Below are 16,863 nucleotides of genomic sequence, written 5' to 3' on the forward strand. Positions count from 1 at the left end.
AGGTCATGGCATTGCTATCAAAACACATTTGCATTAGCTTGACCACTATTTAAACAACCAGGTGCAAACTAGATAAAAAACAAATGATTTGTTCGAATCGTACCGAGACGACTGTGTCAATGTGTAATATTTCTTACCTTATTACAATACCAAAGTTTACAACTGCGAAACGGCACACAATGAGTTCTGATTCTTTCAACGTCAACAAATTTCAAATTTACACTAAGAAAATATGAGCATTGTATGTATCATTGTATGGTTGGTATTCACGGTCACCAACTGTTCATAAATTATTAGTACCCGGTGCCACATAGTTCATCCGGATACGATTTTACCTTTTCGCATGCTCAGACTGTGCAGACCGGAAAAAATAGTATCCATAACTTTAGAGAGCATCATGATAGAAAATTTAGCGCGGTGGTGAACATCAAACATATTTTTAACAGGTTAGCTGATAAGCTGCAGATACGAGTTGGATAACAATAAAAAATAATACGTTCAGAACAGGTAACATGTTTAGTTTTTGATAATAATTTAGACCTAATATATTCAAAACTATAATACACTGTTATGTTATGTTTCGTTTTGAATATTTATGATGCGAAAATTGTAATAATGGATTTTAAATCAATCGCTTTTTCGCCGCCAGCGAAAAAAATTAAATTGTTGAGCGAGAAATCTATTTTCGTCTGTAGTTTTCTTGTTTATCATTTTTCGAAAAAATGATGAATTAGGTACTTGTAGGCACATTAGCAACCATCGTTTTGCTGATGGTAGTATGTTGTTACATTTTAACGTTTAGGAGTTATAAGTCTTTTTCGATCTTTTGTAAGACAATTTGAACACTAATTTAAATGAGTTAAATAAATAACACTCTGCCAGATTTCTCTTCAAACTTTTCTTATTTGATGACCTTTCAGAAACCGTATAAGATTAGTCTTTATCGATCTGGCATCCGATGAATATTTATGTTGAAAAGCTTAGTTGAGCAAAATTGTGCGCAATAATTAGCTCGACAAATCTTCGGAAGACGATTTTCTCATAAAACTGTTTACAAACAAAATTAGAACAAACAAGGTGATTTTTTTAGAGCCACCCAACTTTTACTCCGAAAAGTTGATGTAACGCGATCAAATGAAGATGTAAGAAGATGGCTGCTTCAGCAAAGTTGCTTAGAATAAAATTTCCTACAACTTTGCTGTGAAGTGCAATAATTTTTTAATTGAAATAACAAAGTTAGAATTTAGACTCAAATCAAAACATGGACCACCCTAATGATCTTTAATATCGAAAGATGCGCCAGTTGATTACAAACAACTTTTGTGAAGGTATTACGAAATAATAAGTTAACTGATAAGTGCAATTATTATAATTTACCTTAATAATTTGTGTGATTGCTTATAGTCTGAAGTTCGTTTTATAAAAGCTTCCATTTATTAACTTTGCAGATAAGTGGTAGTCTTCGTTTGTATTCCAAGCACACTAGTTCGGTTCTGGGTGGAATGAATCCGGTACTTGGATGGAACGATCCATTTATTTTCGATGTTGCGGGAATGAGAATCGAACCTAGGTAGGCTGCACGTAAGGCAATACCATCATACTATACCCGGCCGAAAAACAGCAGAAAAGAGGACAAATTCAGGATATACTTTGTCCGATTTGCATGAAACTTTGAACGCGGCGAACCGTTGATATATTGATTAGTAGAATGATCAATTTTTTTTTTTCAAAGTTATATTTATTAAGGCATAATCCATTGAGGTTTACGATGCCAAGGGCTTGTCTATGTGGGTCCTCAGGAAACACTCTCGATCCGGTGGGTTGTCCTCATCGATGGTAGTGGTTCTTCGTGGCGGTGGTGTTGAAATATGACGTGGAAACGTTTCAAAAGTTGCCGCATCCTTCTGTGGGTCCGCGGGAAACACCCCCAGGCTACGAAGGCCCGGCGGGTGGCCCGCATGTTGGTCATCGAATGGAGCGGCTCTTCGTTGGTGATGATGGTGGTGTTGCCGAGGAGAATAAAAAAAATACAGAGAAGTAAATGTTGTGGAAAACGGAGTGAAAAAAGGGGGTATGGAAACGAAAAAACTAAGAACGACAGAGATCTAATTAGTTGACATCGAGATGGTGAAGAGACATGGGAAGGGGAAGCGAAAAATTAGTGACAGCAGAAAGATCTTGTTAGTTTCGATGAAGATGGTGGACAGTCGGGGGATAGGGAAAACCGGGCGGATGTTAGTAACGAACCTGTAGGTGAAGTTTATTCTTAGCCTCAGTTGAAGTAGCGTCAAGGAAAAGGAGCAAATTAATGAGTAATATAACAGATTACACTTGTACGTTAATGTGTTTAAGGTAATTGTATGGTTGGTATTCACGGTCACCAACTGTTCATAAATTATTAGTACCCGGTGCCACATAGTTCATCCGGATACGATTTTACCTTTTCGCATGCTCAGACTGTGCAGACCGGAAAAAATAGTATCCATAACTTTAGAGAGCATCATGATAGAAAATTTAGCGCGGTGGTGAACATCAAACATATTTTTAACAGGTTAGCTGATAAGCTGCAGATACGAGTTGGATAACAATAAAAAATAATACGTTCAGAACAGGTAACATGTTTAGTTTTTGATAATAATTTAGACCTAATATATTCAAAACTATAATACACTGTTATGTTATGTTTCGTTTTGAATATTTATGATGCGAAAATTGTAATAATGGATTTTAAATCAATCGCTTTTTCGCCGCCAGCGAAAAAAATTAAATTGTTGAGCGAGAAATCTATTTTCGTCTGTAGTTTTCTTGTTTATCATTTTTCGAAAAAATGATGAATTAGGTACTTGTAGGCACATTAGCAACCATCGTTTTGCTGATGGTAGTATGTTGTTACATTTTAACGTTTAGGAGTTATAAGTCTTTTTCGATCTTTTGTAAGACAATTTGAACACTAATTTAAATGAGTTAAATAAATAACACTCTGCCAGATTTCTCTTCAAACTTTTCTTATTTGATGACCTTTCAGAAACCGTATAAGATTAGTCTTTATCGATCTGGCATCCGATGAATATTTATGTTGAAAAGCTTAGTTGAGCAAAATTGTGCGCAATAATTAGCTCGACAAATCTTCGGAAGACGATTTTCTCATAAAACTGTTTACAAACAAAATTAGAACAAACAAGGTGATTTTTTTAGAGCCACCCAACTTTTACTCCGAAAAGTTGATGTAACGCGATCAAATGAAGATGTAAGAAGATGGCTGCTTCAGCAAAGTTGCTTAGAATAAAATTTCCTACAACTTTGCTGTGAAGTGCAATAATTTTTTAATTGAAATAACAAAGTTAGAATTTAGACTCAAATCAAAACATGGACCACCCTAATGATCTTTAATATCGAAAGATGCGCCAGTTGATTACAAACAACTTTTGTGAAGGTATTACGAAATAATAAGTTAACTGATAAGTGCAATTATTATAATTTACCTTAATAATTTGTGTGATTGCTTATAGTCTGAAGTTCGTTTTATAAAAGCTTCCATTTATTAACTTTGCAGATAAGTGGTAGTCTTCGTTTGTATTCCAAGCACACTAGTTCGGTTCTGGGTGGAATGAATCCGGTACTTGGATGGAACGATCCATTTATTTTCGATGTTGCGGGAATGAGAATCGAACCTAGGTAGGCTGCACGTAAGGCAATACCATCATACTATACCCGGCCGAAAAACAGCAGAAAAGAGGACAAATTCAGGATATACTTTGTCCGATTTGCATGAAACTTTGAACGCGGCGAACCGTTGATATATTGATTAGTAGAATGATCAATTTTTTTTTTTCAAAGTTATATTTATTAAGGCATAATCCATTGAGGTTTACGATGCCAAGGGCTTGTCTATGTGGGTCCTCAGGAAACACTCTCGATCCGGTGGGTTGTCCTCATCGATGGTAGTGGTTCTTCGTGGCGGTGGTGTTGAAATATGACGTGGAAACGTTTCAAAAGTTGCCGCATCCTTCTGTGGGTCCGCGGGAAACACCCCCAGGCTACGAAGGCCCGGCGGGTGGCCCGCATGTTGGTCATCGAATGGAGCGGCTCTTCGTTGGTGATGATGGTGGTGTTGCCGAGGAGAATAAAAAAAATACAGAGAAGTAAATGTTGTGGAAAACGGAGTGAAAAAAGGGGGTATGGAAACGAAAAAACTAAGAACGACAGAGATCTAATTAGTTGACATCGAGATGGTGAAGAGACATGGGAAGGGGAAGCGAAAAATTAGTGACAGCAGAAAGATCTTGTTAGTTTCGATGAAGATGGTGGACAGTCGGGGGATAGGGAAAACCGGGCGGATGTTAGTAACGAACCTGTAGGTGAAGTTTATTCTTAGCCTCAGTTGAAGTAGCGTCAAGGAAAAGGAGCAAATTAATGAGTAATATAACAGATTACACTTGTACGTTAATGTGTTTAAGGTACTTATAAATGAGGAGCATATAAAGACTATCCCGACTCGCCAATACATCTCGGATCGGAACCTCAGGTGGTCTACCTCGGGCCCTAAGGGATTTCTTAAGCTCAGACCTGGCGTCACGATACTCTACGCACGACCACACGACATGCTCGATGTCTTGATAATCCTCGCCACAGGTGCAGAGACCGTTCTCCGTGAGCCCAATACGCCGGAGATGTGCGTTGAACGTGTAGTGGTTTGACATGAGCCGAGACATCACACGAATGAAATCGCGACTAACGTTCATCCCCTTGAACCAAGGTTTCGTCGATACCCTAGGGATAATGGAATGTAGCCATCGTCCCAGTTCGCCATTGCTCCATGAAGCTTGCCAACTTTCAAGAGTTTTCTGACGAGAGATACTGAAAAATTCATTGAAGCAAATTGGTCTTTCATAAATATCACCTTCTAATGCGCCCATCTTAGCCAATGAGTCTGCCTTTTCATTGCCTGGAATGGAACAATGTGAAGGGACCCAGACTAACGATATTAAATAAGACCGTCCAGATAAAGCTCTCAAGTGTTCCCGTATTTTCCCCAGGAAATATGGGGGATACTTTCCTGGCTGCATTGCCCGGAGAGCTTCTATTGAACTTAGACTGTCCGTGACAATGAAGTAATGGTCTTTGGGCAACGTTTCAATGATCTCGAGGGTGTACTGAATAGCAGCTAATTCTGCGACGTAAACTGAAGCCGGATCATTGAGTTTGTACGAAGCGGTGATGTTTTGATTGAAGATACCAAAGCCTGTGGAACTGTTGATGTTTGAACCGTCAGTGTAAAACATCTTTTCACAGTTGACTGCTCTGAATTTATTATAAAAAATATTAGGGGCCATTTGAGGGCGTACATGATCCGGAATTCCACGAATCTCTTTTCTCATGGATGTGTCGAAAAACACAGTAGAATCAGAAGTATCCAGGAAATGAGCACGGTTGGGAATAAACGAAGAAGGGTTAAAATCCTGGGCCATGTAGTCAAAATACAAGGACATAAAACGGGTTTGAGAATTGAGCTCGACAAGCCTTTCGAAGTTTTCAATCACCATCGGATTCAAGATTTCGCATCGGATTAGCAAACGATATGAGAGTTCCCAGAATCGGTTTTTCAACGGTAAGACGCCCGCGAGCACTTCGAGACTCATCGTATGAGTCGATTGCATGCAACCTAAGGCAATACGCAAACAACGATACTGAATTCTTTCCAGTTTAATGAAATGGGTGTTCGCGGCGGATCGAAAGCAGAAGCATCCATATTCCATTACGGACAATATCGTTGTTTGGTACAGTCTGATCAGGTCTCCTGGGTGGGCACCCCACCAAGTTCCGGTTATTGTACGAAGAAAATTGATTCTCTGCTGGCATTTTTGTTTCAGATACCTAATGTGACATCCCCAGGTGCCTTTGGAGTCGAACCAGACCCCGAGATATTTAAATGTGAAGACCTGAGCTATGGTTTCACCCCTTAGTTGAAGCTGTAATTGTGCTGGTTCTCGCTTCCTCGAAAATACAACCAGCTCAGTTTTCTCCGTAGAGAACTCGATACCCATTTGAAGAGCCCATGATGACAAGTTGTCTAGAGTATCTTGTAATGGTCCTTGGAGATCGGCAGCTTTGGGTCCTATAATAGACACAACGCTATCGTCGGCAAGTTGTCTTAGCGTGCAAGTTGTATTGATACATTCATCAATGTTGTTTACGTAAAAATTGTATAAAAGGGGGCTTAAACATGAGCCTTGGGGAAGACCCATGTAACTGAATCGTATTGTTGACAAATCACCATGCGTGAAATACATGTGTTTCTCAGACAATAGATTATACAAAAAGTTATTCAAAATTGGCGAAAGACCATGCTGATGCAACTTCTCAGATAGGATGTTTATGGAAACTGAGTCAAAAGCCCCCTTGATGTCTAGAAAAACTGACGCCATTTGTTCTTTACGAGCAAATGCCATTTGAATTTCGGTTGAGAGCAACGAAAGACAATCGTTCGTCCCTTTACCTTTGCGGAAACCAAATTGTGTATCTGAAAGTAAGCCATTAGTCTCGACCCAATTGTGTAGACGAAACAGAATCATTTTTTCGAACAATTTCCGGATACAGGAAAGCATAGCAATCGGCCGATACGAATTATGATCGGAGGCTGGTTTCCCTGGTTTTTGAATGGCGATAACTCTCACTTGTCTCCAGTCATGTGGGACAATATTATCCTCAAGAAGCTTATTGAATAATTTCAACAAGCGCCTTTTGGCAGTGTCAGGCAGATTTTTTAACAAGTTGAATTTGATTCTGTCTAACCCTGGGGCTTTATTGTTACATGACAAGAGTGCAAGTGAAAACTCCACCATCAAAAACGGTGTTTCGTTCCTGTTTGCTGACGCGACGCGGGTGATCTTCTGTTCCGGAACAGAGTCGGGACATACCTTTTTAGCAAAATCGAATATCCAGCGGTTAGAATATTCCTCGCTTTCGTTTGTGTTGTTTTGGTTACGCATTCGTCGGGCCGTATTCCAAAGAGTAGTCATTGATGTTTCTCTCGATAAATCATTTACAAATCGACGCCAATAACCGTGTTTCTTAGCTTTAATAAGGCTTTTCATTTTAAAGTCTAATGACGCGTATTTTCGATAGTTATCTGGTGTTCCATTTTTTCTAAATATTATGAAGGCTGAAGTTTTTTCAGCTTTTAGTTCTGAGCACTCTTTGTCCCACCACGGATTGGGAGGACGGATGGTATTTTTCACGCCGGGTACTCTCTTCGTCTGAGCTTGAATCGCAGTATCGAGAATCAAGCCAGCCAGAAATGTATACTCTTCCTCCAGAGGAAGCTCTCGCGTTGTTTCTAGTTTCTCAGATATCGAGTTTGCGTAACTTTTCCAATCAATATTTCGTGTGAGGTCATACGAAACATTGACTGTCTCCAATGGTCTCGAACTGCTGCTGATTGAAATTACGATCGGCAAATGATCGCTACCGTGAGGATCAGGGATTACCTTTCACGTGCAATCCAATCGTAACGATGTCGAACAAATAGAAAGATCCAATGCACTTGGTCTCGCTGGTGGTGCCGGAACCCGTGTCATTTCTCCCGTATTTAAAATTGCCATATTGAAGTTATCGCATAGGTCGTAGATTATAGTTGATCTGTTATCATCATGAAGACAGCCCCATCCCGTACCATGCGAGTTGAAGTCTCCTAAAACCAACGTTGGTGCTGGAAGGAGTGCCATTAGATCGCAAAGCCGTCGGTACCCAATCGAGGCCCTTGGAGTAATGTAGACGGAAGCAATGCAAAGGTCCTTGCCTTTCATTGTGACTTGACATGCGACAACTTCAATACCTGGTATCGAGGGGAGGTTTATTTGATAGAAGGAATAGCACTTTTTGATCCCTAAAAGTACCCCTCCGTAAGGGGTTTCTCGATTCCAGCGGATAATGTTAAAATCGTGGAAGTTGAGGGGTATTTCAGAAGTTAACCATGTTTCGCACAAAGCAAATGCGTCACATTGCAAATTGTTTATTAGAATTTTGAAAGAATCTATTTTGGGAATGATACTTCTGCAATTCCACTGTAAAACAGTGATCAAATCCATGACCTCGTTCTGTAAATTAGCTATCGAAGGATACAATCGCTGAGAGGAGGGGCCATTTTGCAGTCAACTGCTTCAAAAATGTTCTAACTATTGGTATAAAAGTCATCAAAAGATTTTTCAAGGCGTCGGAAAAATTGAATGTTTTGCAAATCCAGTCCACAATATCAGAGAATTTTATAAAACCAGCATTTGGTAGATTCTCTGGTTGGTATTTGGGGACGTTTGTGGGTTTTGATGTCCCAGGAAGTGCTGGAAATTCCTTTTTAGATCTAAGTTTATCCAGATCAGGAGCTGTTTGCTTTGGTTTTTTCAGTTTACCAGCACTTCCCATTGATGTTACTTTTGGAGGGCCCTCAGAAGATATTTTCGTACCCTTACTAGGGAACTTGTGAGAGGAAATATTTCTCCTCTTTCTAAAGCTCTGAGGGACAGCCGAAGATGGACCTTCGAGGGGATCGTCAGATTCATACTGGTCAGTTGACAAGCAAGTGTAGATGTTTTCTGTTAGTTTAGGTGGTTTAGCATTCTTGAGCATCTCGGCGAAAGAACGCTTGGAGCGTGCTTGGAGAGATTGTTTTAATTTATCCCCTTGCAATTTGTACGCGGGGCATATCGAGAGGTCATGCGGGTCCTCTTTACAGTAAAAACATTTTTCAATGTTCTTTCCGCAAGAGCCATCCGCATGTGCCTCTCCACATTAGCACAACGAGGTTTATTGCCACAACGAGAGGCTGTATGTCCCAATTGTTTACAATTGGTACAGTTCATGACCCGCGGTACAAACAGACGAACAGGCAGACGTACCCGGTCCAAGAGAACGAAATTGGGTAAAGCCGAACCGGAGAAGGTCACTCGATAAGAGTCTGATTGGGGATAAGACTTTGTTCCGTCCCCAGCGACAAACACTGAATGTAAACGTTTACAATCCAGTATTTTTACCTTCTTGAGTAGGGGGTCTTTGAATTCGCCAACCCCGTGCTCAAGAATATCTTCACATGTCAGACTCGCATCTGTGACCACGCCGTCAATCTCCACTTCGCGTGCTGGCACGTAGGCACAATACTCCCGCGCAAAAAGATCACTTTGAACGATCTCGTTAGCCTGCTTTGAGCTGGTTAACAAGACCCTAAGCTTCCCTGGGCGTACTTTATCAATACGTGTAATAGTAGAGTATCGTGAAGTCAATTCGTGAGATATTTTTATAAGGTTAAATTTGTTGTTGTTCTTGGTCCGGAAATAGACCACATAGGAACCTGTCGAAAGCAAAGGATCATCGGGATACTTCTTTACCCTTGAGATCTTCTTGTTGTTATCAAGAGGTGGTTTTGGATCTGTATCCATTACATTATCAGGATTAGGGGGATTCATTATAACGATGCTTATTAAAGCACGGAGTTATCTCCGCGCAGGTTATGTAATTATATGAGGTGGAATGCAACGATAAGCAATGGTATCAGAGGAGAAAAAGGAAACAATACTTAGCTTGTCTGGCAATAAGGAATGGCCGCCAAGACCTGGTCTTGGTCGATTGCCTCTTTAATATGTGCCAAAAACCTCCTTGAGGAAAAAGCACAATCTCAACTGTTTATCTGTTGCACCGGCCATCGGCTGTGTGATAGTGTGAAAAACCTCCGCGAGGAAAAAGCACAACTCACAACACTTATACAATCCGCGCCAAATTAACGTCAGACGTCACGGCACGGGTTTTCTGCTGCTGTAACACGTTCTAATCGATGCTGTGTCGGTATCCGAACAAAGACACGGTTGTAGGATTTTCTATCGTTGAAAATTTCCACTGAAAAAACTTGACAGAATTTTTATCGCGTCCAGTTTTGGCAAGGCCTACTGTGACAATGAATGATCAATTTGACTCAAGACTACTTTTTAAAAAGGCGAACACATTTTTTTTGCATGGGCTTCCTTCAAACTTGTAAGCTATTACTTGTATAAAAATGGCTTTTAAGGAGTAATTTATAGAAAATCAATCGGGTATTTTGAAAATATGTATTCTGAAAAAAAGTTTAATTCTTTTCAAGGATAAGAAAATAATTGAACAATATCTATTTGAAAATGGGTGCAACGCACTTTGTTTGCAATATTTTTGTTCTATATTTGTTATTAAAACCAATACTTGGTGGTAATGTTTTCCTAAATCTATTATAGCGATTATAGTTATAGTTTAAACTATATACAAGTATTTAAAAAACATTGAGTTTTTGATGTATAAAAGGCCAACAGATTGAAAGCAGTATATTTGCTTATAATAAAATTTTGCGCAGGCTTAGATTTTTTCGAGATATTAAAACATAAAATTAAAAAAAAACTTAAGTTTCTGTTGAACTGTGCCGTTTTTGATTAAATCCGAGTTACAACGATGAATTTGTTAAACTATCGATTGCTCAGAAATAGTGTTCAAAAATAAGTGGTAGAATTAAGGGTCGGCTGAGGTTTAAAACTTTTGAAAAATCATACATTTTTCCTTTGTATTTTCTTACAGTAAAAAAATTTAAGGAGATTTTGTCTGTCTGTATCTAATCTCATACTGCGAAGAGGCAAGAACTCGATGCACAGGCCCAAGAGTTCGGCTTCGATTTACTTTAAAATTTAACAAAACATTCTTGAAATATTTTATTATGACAAAATACAAAGAAACAATATGATTTTTCGAAACTCTACGCGCTCTCAGGCAAAATGAATTGTTTCCTTCGATTTTCGACATATTCAAACGCGTTTTTCTCGAAAGCAGGTTTTGAAGGTCCGTGTTCATCGTCATCTGAAAACTGCTTCACCATTTGTTTTTTAAGCGGTTTCTTTTTACGCGTTTTTTTACGCAGATTTCCGAAGTTACGCGGTTTTTGCCTTTCTCATATTGAAAGGTTATGGAATCACTTGAAAAACCGACTAGTGTCATATACCATTCGACTCAGTTCATTGAACTGAGCAATGTCTGTGTGTGTATGTATATGTGTGTGTGTATGTGTCAAATAATCTCACTAGGTTTTCTCGGAGATGGTTTGACCGATTTCCACAAACTTAGATTCAAATGAAAGGTCTCATGGTCCCATACAGAATTCCTGAATTTTACTCGGATCTGACTTTCGGTTCCGGCGTTATAAGGTAAAGTGTGTTAAATATTTTTTTACTCGGATTTCCGAAGTTACACGGTTTTCTTGTTTTGTCTTAGACATGCATGAAACGTCGAGAACTGGTGTTATCCCAAAATTTCATCCCAAAGTCGATTTTCACAAAAAAAATCAACTTGTTAGAATAACTAACACGATAAAAGCAATTAAACGCTCTGGTTTAGAAAAGTCACTCGATAGTTCCATAGCAAAATTTTCCGATTTCCAGTTTTCAATCGATTTTAGGTTCAAAGTGATTGAATATTATTTAACTGTTCGTAGTGATAAAAATAATAAGAATAAAAATTGCTATTCGTACGAATAGCAATTTTTATTCTCATTACTTATAGAAAACCCTCTCAAGGTTCGGGGGTAGCTCCAATTCTGTATAATACTATTAAATCTTATCGCTCAAATTAAGCATAGATCTACTTTCAGAGAAACTGTAATATTTTCAGTGATTATCTGACAAAATGAAGAATTGCAACAAATGCGGTGAAAACACAAGTAATTATTTTTCCGCATGCACCCAAAGAATCTTACATAAATTTAACAAGAATCATGATAAAAATCTTATTTTCGATGATCACATAGATGAAATTTAAACGAAGTGTAAATATATTGAATATTTATATCCAGCCATGCTTTAAGTAACAATTTGGTCAAGCTGATATTCCTCCAGGATGTAAACACATTATAAGTTTCGTATTCAACTCTGAAAAATGAATGGAAGGATTGACTGTTTAAAGAATAGGGCTTATTAGGTTTAATGAATAGCCAATTGTACGTTCGAATCCCGACTTGAAAGCATTCTTAGTGACAATAGTATTATAATAAATAAATAACAATAACAATAATAATTATTGCAATTTATTTTCAATCCCGAGGAGATTACTTTTCACCGCAGCTGATCTTGGTTGTCACAATGATGTTAATGATTGTAAAACATTTGTATCTTACTATAAAAGTTTGCCTGTCTCGGTTCAGGAAAATAGTTGCGTAAAGCCGTGCTGAAATCGTAACTCTTATAGACGTTGCCGTTGAACTCTTATTACACACTTCCAATTAATTGCTCAATTTTTGCGTCTTGTATAACTTTCACCAACAAGATCAATCGCCACCATTGGTAGATGTCTCCCTTACCAGCTCTTAGAATCGACCATCAAAAAATTAAATATTTACATTGCATCAAGTTCGGATTTCCAACCAACTTCACTTCAAAGAAATATTATTTTGATTGTTATTTTTCTTACAAGGAATAGAATTATTCAAGGTTTTATCATTTAAACCTGCCATGGAGGGTGCCCTGGGCCAAATTCAAGTTAAATGTTTAGGTATAGAGTAAAAAGAAATCTCAATGAAGGTGAGGAGGTAAACTAAAATGGCAGCGTGCAGAATTTTTCTAAACCTTTCATTTACAGTTATGAAAACATGTCAAGTGCAAAATGACCCAAGACATCCGACTGTCCCCTATACCTTTTTCAATAACGGTGCAAATTTAAAACCGCGTATCTTCCACAAAATGGCACGATTTCAACCCTAAAAAGTCGGAGTCCTAGCTAAGTGCAATCACAATGGAACAGAACTAGAATTACGTTGTATTCTAATTAAAAATAACTAATACGCGTCTAGGATATAATAATTCAATACTGTGTACATTACTGTCATGTAAAAATAAAGCACAAAACCATTCCCGTTCTAATGATTGGGAATGGTTTGACGGGCCTCTGGAGAACTCAACCTCCCTCTTATAGGGCTTGGGGTCGATTTGCATAAATCGGGCTTCGAATTGCTGTCAAATCCATCATATTCACCGGATATGGTCCGCGGCGATTACTACCCATTTGAAAGCCTGAAAAAATGATTCAAGTGAGGAGATTTTACTTCAACAAGGCAGTCATCGCAGAAACGAGTGGCAAAAGATAACTCATTACACTAAAAATTTATTGAAATACTAGGGAAACGCTGGACAGATTTTATTGTTCTTGAGGGAGACTATGTTGATCTTTTTTGGAGACTATGTTTTTCTCAGTTAGTCCCTGGACTTATTGATCCACGTGTTATAAACGAATGACTGTATGAAAAAGTTTATTAAAAACCATCAGTCGGGTTCAAGCTGGTATAGTGAAATTCTTTATTATATGCAGAGATGTTACAGTTGAAAGACGAAACTCAACTCTTGTTGAATGCTCACCGGTCCGCACAGCCCATGTTAACTTTCTGTTAGAGTAGTAATTTGAAAGCTATCTGATAGAAAAATGTCGATCTACTTAAAGTCTACCTACATTTACTGGTAATGACTTGAATGGATGGTGGTTTCACACATACATACTAGAGATGGTCGGGTTTCGGGTATTTGTTTTGGGTTCTAATGAAATGGTTAACAATCCAAATTTAACTGACTTCGGCTACACGGATTTCCAAAAGTATCGTGAATAGAGAAGCTAAAAGATGGCCAAAACGAATTTAATAAACAAAAATTCAAATTATCATGAATTTATGATCCCATACAAAATTGATGAATTTGATCCGCTTTCGACCTCCAATTTTGGAATTACAGGGTTATGAGTTTTTAAAGTTCAAATCATTACAGAAGCTGACGATAAAAAAAATCTTCAAAATTGGGCACAAAACTATTTCAATTCACATTACAGTGATATAAGTAGTTGAATTCAATGGTGACTAAACAAGTCTAATTGTTGTAACTAATGCTCATGAGTCGAATAACACAATTTTTTTTAAATATTATTTCTTGTTGGCATTGATTAGTAAAATTCTAACTTTGATATATTATGTATCAAGTTTCAATTTTTTGGATCAATCAAAAGAAGAGTAGTCAAATTTACATGTGTTGTTGAAATAAGTAAAATGAATCAAATACGTTACATAATTAGCGTTATCAACGACCATAACTTTGGGATAGTATAAGTCTTAATCCTAGATCACTGCATATAGACAAAACAAAATGGAGAAAAAATTGGAGTGCAAATCTTGAGGACCGACGAATATAGTTAAAAGGATACTGCATAGTAGAATAAATAATGTAAATACATTTTTACATAATCTTGTAAGTACATTTTCGTTTGAAATTTAAACCAATCGATCACATTCATTCCACTGTGCGACGTTATCAGCATTTGGTGTGGAATACCAGCAATTCTACTGAAATGAAAAATAATCCAACGTCACATTATCATTGCACCACTTCACTGAAGCCTGAAATCTATTTGATACCAAACAGTAAACAAAGTTTGTTCAAATTCCGACTTTTATATTTTTCATGCCATTGAACATTAAACTTGTTTTGACAAAACTCATTGAAGGAGCCAAAATCTGGGAAAATATGTTAGTGGACTCAAACTTGTCGTTGTAATAAGATTAACAACATGCATATTGGATTGCCTAGCACACGGGATGGGAAGCGAAACTAGCCAGCGGTGATTGCGATTAAAAGCTGTGAGGCATTCATGCAAGTGGGTTGGATTACCAGAAACACTGACTGACCAGAAAGGTGATGTTCGAATGGGAGGGTGCCCTGAGTTGAGTTCTGCCATACGGAGGGATCCCTCAGCATTATTTTTGGCCTACATTGATAGTTTGCTTTCTACGGCCGGCATGAGAAGACGACATTTCCCTTTCTGTTCCATTCTGTCACGTTGCTACCACTGCGGTAACCATGCAAATTTGGTAAAAACCTCAGAATACAAATCAACGACAGTAAACGAAAGCGCGCGCGATTTGCGAAAAACCAACGTGATTTTCTTTTTTCAGCGAACTCATCCTGAGCACAGCACACTTGACTCGGTAGACGAACGGCAAAAGTGACGAATTTTTTACGCTACAGAGTTTCATGTAGTGCTCAGTCGCGTGCTACTATCGTGTTTGATTCGTTCTTTTTCCAGTTGGTGTGTTTCCATGTTTTCCTTGTATGTAGGTGAGAATAGGAAAAAGAAAATCATCTGTGAAAAGGGGGCTCGTTTCTTCCCCCAAAACATGACGGGTGTTTTGTCAGCGTATTTGCTGTGGTAACCAAGTTGTTATATTTACGAGTTTCGCCAGTTGTGGTAAGGAATTAAATTAGATGAGATTTTCGTCTTGAACGTGACACAGGTGTGAGCGGTGCAAACAGTATACAAACGATAAGTGATAAGGAAGATAGCACAATTTCCTCGCGCATTTTATTTTCGCTACTAACGAAAGAATCTAGCTCGCTTTCCCGGCTCGAGAAATGAAATGCCAGTGAATCGTCGTCAGTCTTCCAAAGTGAACGTAGCTCAGAGCTGATGTGTCGTAGTTTTGGTCAAGGGATGTTTGTTGCGTTTCGCGAAATTATTTTATTTTTCTGAGGATAGTGAGTGAGGAAAAGTATTATTTGCACCTCATAACAAATATGATATGTTTTGCTAACAAGCGTGTGAAAATAGAGTGACTTGAGCTTAAAATATTCAGAATCCAATTAGCTGTGCTCGGTGAAGATTTGTTGTGATTGTCTCGTTTCAAGTGGTGACGCCTGGTGTTTTACGCGATTGGCGTGTAGGACAACGCAGTCATCAGTAGATCAGTGAACGACGGTGGAAACAGAAACGGTAGGTATTTCGAAGCATCTGTTTCTATTTATTTGGGGCTCTGAAGTGGAAAAGCTTTATAGTAGTCACACACTTTATATACGTGCATATGTTGAATTCTTTTGCTAGCGACCACACTTTTCTATTTGCTGTTTTGTGGTTACACGACGTCTTCAAGTGTATGACAAACATTATTTCTAACCACATTTATGGTGCTGAGAATTTTGTAGTGATTAATGGTGCTCGTTTGCTGATAGTAAAAGATTGCTCAGCATCGCAACTCTGCAAGGTTTATTAATGATTCATTATGATTTTCCCATTAAACTATCACTGACAGAAGTTTGAAATTTGCATAAAATCACTTTAGTCGTTTCTTATGCATTGTTGCAGTTCTGAAGAGAGGTTACATTAACAGATAAGATTCGATTGTTTTGAACGTAGACGTTTTAATATTGTGGCTAAACGACTCTCGGATCAGCAAAGTTTTTACGAAGTTGGAAATTTTTCTTGCAAACTCATTTTTGTTTTGTTACTTTTTTTCTGCTACTTCCTGAAAATCAAATATAAATAGTAGATATTTCAAATATAGTCTTAAAATGGCTCCAACTGTTGTAAAGAAATTTCCGCCGTCATATACTAAGATACCATGTTTTTTACATCTTTATATAATTGATTTTTGCATGTGAAAAATTACTAAATATCTACAATGTTCTTCTTTTTCTGTATTAATTGTTTTAGAATCAATTTTGGTATCGCTCCATAGCTTACATAGATTTTGGAATGCTTATCTGATTCTACATGAACGAAAAAACTAACTAAAAATTTGAAAATCAAAATCGTATTCTGTTAATTTCCTCTGGGTAATATGCCATAATACTCCCCAATACTAAATGCTCGTTGAAGCGGATCGAAAACATTTATATATAAAATTTAATTTGTCTGTATAACTGCAACAATTAAGGATTAGTGTGTCTAAATTTTCAATAAGCAATATTGACTTATTTGTGTTAGGATGTAGCAAAACTGTTCGTTATTTACACAACTCAACGGAAATCAATTGGTAGTTTTTGTAAATAAAGCTATTAGAAA

General features: G+C 37.8%; 1 protein-coding gene across 3 annotated transcripts in view; it reads left to right on the forward strand.

Annotated features, from left to right (window-relative positions):
- The first annotated feature begins 14,824 nt into the window (after positions 1-14,824).
- LOC131433014 (arylalkylamine N-acetyltransferase 1) overlaps positions 14,825-16,863 on the forward strand; it is a 68,184-nt gene continuing 66,145 nt past the window's right edge. For 2 of the 3 annotated variants that reach the window (XM_058599725.1, XM_058599727.1), the window contains exon 1: positions 14,825-15,795. The gene's annotated coding sequence lies outside the window, so the exon portion shown is untranslated. The remainder of the gene's footprint in view (positions 15,796-16,863) is intronic. The other variant, XM_058599728.1, reaches the window with a different exon arrangement.

Source organism: Malaya genurostris, chromosome 2, assembly GCF_030247185.1.
Source record: "Malaya genurostris strain Urasoe2022 chromosome 2, Malgen_1.1, whole genome shotgun sequence".
NCBI lineage: Eukaryota > Metazoa > Arthropoda > Insecta > Diptera > Culicidae > Malaya > Malaya genurostris.